The sequence below is a fragment of the Sarcophilus harrisii genome, chromosome 4 (genome assembly GCF_902635505.1).
Source record: "Sarcophilus harrisii chromosome 4, mSarHar1.11, whole genome shotgun sequence".
In the NCBI taxonomy this organism is placed as follows: Eukaryota; Metazoa; Chordata; class Mammalia; order Dasyuromorphia; family Dasyuridae; genus Sarcophilus; species Sarcophilus harrisii.
In genome coordinates this window covers 429,937,962-429,946,257 of record NC_045429.1, presented here as the reverse complement: position 1 = coordinate 429,946,257, position 8,296 = coordinate 429,937,962, and the positions used below count along the sequence as shown (strand labels likewise).

The 8,296-nt window shown below is 36.4% G+C and overlaps 1 pseudogene; it reads right to left on the bottom strand.

The window, feature by feature from the left end:
- Positions 1–2,221: 2,221 nt before the first annotated feature.
- On the bottom strand, positions 2,222–7,713 carry LOC100918649 (annotated as a pseudogene).
- Positions 7,714–8,296: the final 583 nt, after the last annotated feature.

Sequence of the window (8,296 nt, the reverse complement as noted above, 5' to 3'; positions counted from 1 at the left end):
CTCAGTTCCAAAGTCATAAAGCAATCGAACTGGCTTATTACTAAATAAGAGTTGATTTTCCCCCCATTTTCCTCTCTTAATGCCCACTTCTTGTTTCAAGTCAAATCAACAATTTATTTATTAAGCTCTTACTGAGTGCCAGGCTCTGGGATGATGAAGATAACAAAAAAGAGGGGGATTCTTTCCCTCAATAAGCTCACTTTCTGATGGAGAGAGATCTATCTATGGACATGTAAGAGTTGTAGTTAGTGCATGGAAGGGATCTCCGATGGAAGGCAATGGAGATGTGAGATGGACAGAGGCTGGATGACTGTATCTTGGCCCACAGTAGATCAGATCCCATGGATGTGGGACCATTATATATCTAACATAGAAGACAAATTTTCCAGAAAAACCAAAGGCTGCTTGCCTGCCTGAGTGATGTATGAACTCCTTCAAGATATCTGTCCAGATAAGTCTATAAATCTGTTGCTACCACCAATCCTGATTCAACCCGGCATAGCATGCTGTTTCTCCTCTCCATCCCTGATTTTGCCCATGTCCTTATTCTCCCAGAAGGCTTATCTCTCATGGATCTGGTTAATAACATTTTGATCTCATTCCCCCTAAACTCAGAATTTCACTGGGTTTCTTACAGGAGCTTAGGTAAGAGTTTCCTAATGGTCAGAGATGAGGAAAAAATCTGGCGGGGGGCAGGGGGGAAGAGGAGAAAAATAGACACAAACTTTTGGAAGTTCATTCTAGATGTCATTACTTAGATAATTCCCTTTTTTCTTTGTTTTACTCTGAGATGACTTAATTCAAATCCCTATGCGGAAATCTTTCTGAAATCCTTTTGATTTTGAGATCCTTGCCTTGAGGTTACTCATTACAGATAGAGGTTCAGATTTATACTTTATATACCTCACATAAGTGTTATGAAGGCGGCTAATGGATAGAGCATAGGATATGAAGTCAGGAAGGCCTGAATTCAAATCTTGCCTTAGATACTAATCAGTTTCTTTATTTGTAAAGTAGAGATAGCAATAATATTAAATGAGAAATTATATTAAGTATTTTGCAAGCTTTAAAGTACTATTTAAAACCAAGTTTTTATTATTTATTAATAATCTATTATTTATTATCTATTATTTATGTAACCTATTATAAAATAATTCATTATTAATTATCTTAATTCCCCCATTAAAGAGTAAGCTTCTAAAGGAAAAGGCATAGTATTTTTTTTCACTTTTCATTGTATCCCCGCAAAACCTTGCATCCAACAAGTACTTAATAGATAGTCATTGATTGACTGTGGTGATAACAGCAATAACAACTAATATTATGTAGTACTTTTAGATTTGCAAAGCTCTTTACATAATAATCTCATTTGGTTCTCACAACAGTAAGATTGTGAAATTGGTTCTATAAGTATTTTTACTCCTTTTTACAGATTAGGAAACTGAGGCTCATTAAAGTAAAGCAATTTGCCTGTAATCACACAGCTAGTATGTGTCAAAAGAAGGATTTGGAGCTAGATCTTCCTGATTCCAAGTCTAATCTATTTCTTGTTTCTTCTTAATTTGTTTTAAACAAGAAGTTTATTAAACAGTAAGATGTTTGATTTTAAGGAAAACTATCTAGTATTACCTTCTTTATAACTCTCCCTGCTGAGAGATTTTCCTATATGTAACTGCTATGTACAAAAAAAAAAAAAAAAAAATTGTAAAATGATCCTTGGTTTTACAGTGTTAAAAGAAAAATATTGAAATTATTCAATCAAACAAGTTATGTGAGGATTTTTTGTATTGTGTTGCTGATGTTGTTAAACAATAAGAACAATATAAGTTACTGGAATACATAAATAAAAGTTGAATAAATATGACACTAATGGAAAAAAAAAAGAATATTTTCACAGAACCAGTTTGTTTTTTCCTTTCCCATCTCCATTTGATGTTGATTAAAATATCCCATTGGCCATTTTGGGGTTTTTTGCCATTTAGTTTTTTTTTTAATATGTATTATGTCTATGCATGTACACTAGTTGTTTTATATATATATATATATATATATATATATATATATATATATATATATATATATATAAATGGTGGAAGAGAATCAAAGAAGAGAGAAAATTATGCTGCAGTGCTCAGGATGTGGATGAACCAAAGTTGGTTTACTACTTGTATATTGTTTTATTTTATAGCACATTTTTGAAGGAGAGTTGCAAGTTCTCTTTTTAGTAAATACCTCCTATCTGCTGCTAGAATACATCAATTAGATCTTACCCATCCAGTTCCAATTGTGCAGGTATGTCTTTTTCATTGATTGGCTGCCCATCAAATCAGAATCTGATCTGCTTCATTAACAATCCCTGTCGTTCACAATAGGCTTTCATTGGTTTACTAAGTGGTGTGTGCCTCTTAATCTTAAACTGCACCAAGACATCTTGCCCTGCCACCTTCAAATGAATGCAGTCATGATTTTCAGTCTCAACTCCTTCCTTAGTCTTCTTCCCATGGCAAATGTGAAGAAAGTGTTGGCTGGGAGGGGGAGTGGTTCTCCTCAGCTACCACTTCATAAAAGAGGCACCAGGATCGTCTTCACTAAGGAAAAAAAAGAAGGAAGAGGAGGAAGAGAAAGAGAAGGAAGAGGAGAAAGAGGAAGAGGAAGAAGAAGAGAAGGAAAAAGGAGGAGGAAAAGAAGGAGGAGAAGGAGGAGGAGGAGGAAGAGGAGGAAGAGGAGGAGGAGGAGGAGGAGGCTCATAAAGAGGTTTGGATTTATGGACCAGAGCTTAAGATATAGATGTGATTGTACTTTTGTGTAGGACTGAAACTAACCTCACCAGGGCTGAGAAGAAATGGATAAGTACTCTTTTCAGAAATATTTTTTTTAGATTAAAGAAGCAATGGATTAATATCATTTATTAAGGAGATACACTCCTATAAGGAAATCATCTCTCTAGATGGTGGCTTTGTAATGAAAAATTTGTGAATGAAGATCATTTGAAGGAGAAATGGAAAGAAAATTGAGGTGAAAAACTACTCAATGCTTTCTTGGACAGAAGGAGTTAATGCATGGTATATTATAGAAACAAATCACAATGAAGACTCAAATGTATGATATAGTAGTACTTAAAGGGAATTAAATTATGCAGGTATCTATTAGAGATTTTTTTTGCTTGTAAAAAAAATCAAGATAACTGAAGAGTTCTGCATTTGCATTGCTAGAAAATTCATCCTTCAGAAGATGTAATTGACATAAGATAGTCTTCTGAACCTAATTTTGACAAAGAAGAAGGAACCAGATGTCCAAGAAGAGATGACAAGGAGCATGGGAGGAACACTCCCTCAGGTTTCAGAAGAGTTGACAAGCACACTCTAGATTTGGGGAGAACTGGTTTCTAAGCATACAGAGTAAGGAAAGGTAAAATTTCAATAGCTTAAATTTCTACAGGGGAAGTTGGCACAAAATGGATAAGATACTCTCAAGAACAAAATTCCTATGGCACAAACAAAGATGATTGCACAAGGGGGAAAGGTGGGATCTATCTAAAAAGACTGAAGGGAATGCACAGGAAACTCATTAGCTATTGTATCTTTTTTCAAAGACATATACAGAAGATGGAAGTCAGGGCAAGTAATTGAGAACAAATTCAAAAGAAAGGTACATCCTGTAAGAAAAACGCCAGGAATGCTAAATCCTAGAATGAGCTGAGGCTTGCAGTGAATTCTAAGGAAAATACAAAGGACTGTTATGAATATGAGAAGATTAAAGGAGTGGGATCAGTATTCTGGGTGGCAATGGATTAATTGCATAATTGTTATTTGCTGAAGTTTTCATTATCTCAATGCCTTAAGGGTGTCATACCATGACATGTCACTATGCATTTATAACTTATAGTCTTAGAGCTCACAACCACTTTTAATTTGAGGTTTCTATGGAGAGAGATTAAGTGACTTGCCTGTGATCACACAGCTAATAACTGTCACAAGCAAAATTTGAACCCAGGCCTTCCTAACTCCAAATTGGACATTCTAACAAATATAGCAACCTGCTTCTCTTTTCTTCCTTTATCAAGAAGAATAACTAAGAAAGAGAAGATAAATAAAGCAATGATAAGGGATTATCTGGAGGCAGCTAAATGACTCAGTAGGTAAAGCACTGGACCTGAAGTCAGGAAGACTGGAGTTGAAATCCAGCCTCAGTTATTTATTAGCTGTGTGGCCCTGGGCAAGTCACTTAACATTTTAATTTTTTTAATTTAATTTAAGTTTGCTGAATCTACTGGAGAAGGAAACAATTACTAGAGTGGTAAACTACTCTAAGAAAAACCCATGAACTACATTGGCATGTTAGGGTCTATGTGGTCATGGAGGGTTAGACATGACTGAACAATAACAAAAGGACCACCAAGCTTTTCTCACTGAATTCCAGTTACCAGTGCCTGATAAATTTTAATCCAGAGTACTGAAAGAAAAAGCAGGTATTATTGCTGAGCCATTCTCAGTGATCTTTGGGGGGAAAATGAGGGAGGGTAGCGAAAGTGTCATGCAAGTGGTGATGAATAAAAGGTATCTTGATTTTCAAAATGGGGAAGAAAATAGGTTCTTCAAACTCTAAGCCAGTGAGAATGACTTTGATTTCTGGAAAATTCAAGAAAGCATCATTAAAGGGATGATTTGTGAGCACTTAGAAAGGGAAGCAGTGATCACTAGAAGCTATCTGCATAGAATAGGGCACAGAGATAGGAGAGAGAACAAAGACTTTGTGCTTGCAAATTCCTCTGGGATATTCCCCCAAAGTGAGGGCCCAGGAAAATAGCTGATTCGAGTGGCAGCTGATTGATGGGCATTTCCACTGGAGTATTGAAGAGAGCCAGATAATGGGGAAAAAAATTGGTGTATTCTTATATCCAACCAGCCTGTACTTGAGTCTATAGTAAGAAGTAGCATCAGGAGCAAAAAAAAAAAAAAAAAAAAAAAAAAAAAAGAGAGAGACTAATTAATGTAGGGGGAGCAGCCTAGCTTCAGAATCTGCAGACTATGGTCCTGAGTCTCTTTTATCTGTATAGTCACTGATATATGAGGACATTTACATACATCATACCCCAGAGTAGGGTAAATTAGTGATGATGGGGCTGTGTTCTAGCATTGCCCAGCTGAATTGTACCAACTGAATTTATTCCAATTACCTCCCAAACACACACATAAAAAGATGACTTGAGATGGACAGTAAGTATACAGAATATAAGATAGCATAGATATATAAAGAACAAATTATACCAGACTAAATTCATTTTCTTTTCTTTTTTTTTTTTTTTTTGATAAGGTTATGACACTGTTAGCTCAGGTACTTGTGTAAAATATAACAAGTCTGTTCTTCATCTAGGTATTTATACAGATTCCACCATTATTTTTGTGGATGTGATGGGAAAATAAGGGAGTAGGGTAGATTCAGAAATAATAGTGAAAAATAGATCAATATCAACCTGATGTGATGTCTGCTGTGGAGTACCGTGGGACTCCGCCCTACTCTTTATTCTATTCAACATTTTAATCAGAGACTTAGATGAAGGCACTGATGATATGTTTATCAAATTTGTAAATAAAGTAAAGCTGTGATGAATAGCTAACATGTTAGGTAACAAAATCAAGTATCCTAAAAGATTTCAAAATGCTAAAAATAGTCGTATAAATTAACTCAAGGATTATTACCTTTGGGATCTGTATATTTGTTTATATACATTGATAAATAGATTTCAACAGAAGTGGTTTCCTTTGTAATCTTATATATTAGGAATAAATGCAAAGTCTTCTATTTAGATCTAAAGTGTTATCCAAACATATACAGCATGGGGGAAGGCATAAAGATAAAATAATTCCTCGTTTTTTTAGAGATCTACAGGGCTTAGTGGACCTCTAGCTCAACTTGTATTAATATTGTAACAAAGCAGCCACAAAATTCAAGGCATCTTGTCCTTCAAAACTTGTATGTTTCTAGAACCTGTGATTTCATCAGTGTGGGTGCTTCCATGGATGCCAATTTTGACCTGTCATTTTAGTAAGTGGCTGAAATGACTAAATCTGAGATGTGAAAAGAATCCAGGAGGCTAGCTAGTCTATTGTTATATACCCCATGAATGGTCTTACAAGGAAGAGCCCCTCCAATTGATAGAAAGTTTTTCCTGATGTAGAGCTAGATTTCTTTACATTGAATCTCTGAAATTTTCTGATGTCGTAGCAAGGAGCAGAGAATTAGGTACAGAATGAAGGGATGCTGATTTTCATGCCTGAGCTCCCTCCCTCAAATCCCCATGACTCATGCCTCTGAGTTGGAAGATATATAAAAAAAAAAGGCTTTGGGGTACATCTTCCTGTATTAGCATCTTTCATATAGAGAGACCAGTGGTGAATATTGGGCAAGTGAAAGCAAGAATACATGGTGCCCAAGCCCAGGAGACTTCTCATTTAATGGAGAAGGGCGATACTCTGGCTTCAGGGGACTTCCAGTTTGATGGGACAGACATAGGCCCTACGTTAGTTTAATGAGGAGCTTCTAATCTAATGGGAGAAGATTACTGCCGCACTCAATGAGATGAATATATACATGTGAAAAAAGGTTTGACAAAGCAACATATTAATATGTTTATATATGTGAGTATTAAGAGGCACAGAGTAGCATGTTCTAAGGCAGAGGCGTCAATACAGGGTACATAAGTTGCCTGCAGCCCATAATATACCAAAGTGAGACAAAACCAAATTAAAATGTTAATTTGTAAATTAAAATATGATAAAGGATAAATAATATCACATTTTAAAACTAAGTCAATATGCAGCCTATAAGAATCCCTGGGTATGGATTAGTGGTCCCCATTCCTATTTGTTTGACAAAATTGTTCTGATGGATGGAAAGGTTGGTCATCTTAAAATCAGAAAGCTATGACTGAGTCTCGCCTCTGACACATACTTTCTCTCCCTTAAGCTCAGATCTTAAGGTAGCTGTCTAAAACTATAAGTTATAAATGAATTGGAGGACTGCAATGATATGAATTCTGGGAGTTGCCACACCAGACATTCCCTACACTGATGAAACAAAAGGTCAGGGTGTGGATGGGTGGAGAGAAAAAGATAGAAACCAGGAAAAAAGAGACAGAGTGAGACAGAGACAGACAGAAAGAACATAAAGACAGACAGACAGATAGGTAGATAGTAGACAGATATATATGTGAACAGATAGATAAATACATAGATACAGACATAGATGTGTAGATTGATAGACAGACAGACAGGCAGACTTAGATGTATGGACCGATAGATAGATACACCTTTATAAATTTGTGAACAGAAATAGATAGATGATAGATAGACAGACAGGCATATATAGATGATAGATAGACAGACACAGACAGGCAGATAGATAGATAGATATGGATAGATAATGATGGATAGATAAATGATAGAGCTGAATGATTCATAGAGGTCATTTGTCCTTTGTTTTCAGAAAGGACCAGTGATATCACAGGATAATATTCTTGACTCATGCATGAATTGGATTTAAGTGAGACAGAATTGTACAACATCACCAGCTTCGGTCTCTCTTCCAGAATCATCAGAGTCCAGTGGAAAGAATGGTGATAACCTGGGATGTGGTTCATGACCTTGGCATCATCAGTGTCTGACGAAGCTCTAAGCACTCCTCAGAGCCTGCTTCGGCCACCTTCTTGGCCATTGCAATAAATTGTTCTCATCCTCTTATTCCGGTGGAGGAAGGCTTTACATGCTGGGGAGAAACACCCCACTCATTCACCAATGAATTTGAGGCTTTAATATGCTTTACCCCATCTGCCAAGACAGCTTACCAGAGTGGGGCTGCTATGCATCCTAAAGCTCCCTGGCACCACAGGTGAGAGTCGAGTGCCAGGTGGACACTAAAGGTGGATGAGCAGCCCTGGAAAGGGTTTGGCAAGCTGTCACATCAGAGGTACTAGTCCTCCTCAACACCCACACATAGAAATAAAAATGATATATAAAGATAGATGGATAGAAATGATATATATGAGATAGATAAAATAAATGAGATCGATAAGGTGGCTATATCAATAAATAGAGAAATGGATGGATGGAAGGAAGGAAGGAAGGAAGGAAGGAAGGAAGGAAGGAAGGAAGGAAGGAAGGAAGGAGAGATAGGTAGATGGATAAATAGATGGATGGATGAGTATATGGATAGATGAATAGATAGACAGACAGACAGACAGATAGAAAAATAGATAGACAGACAGACAGAGATGGAGAACAAGATAGTAACTTGTCCA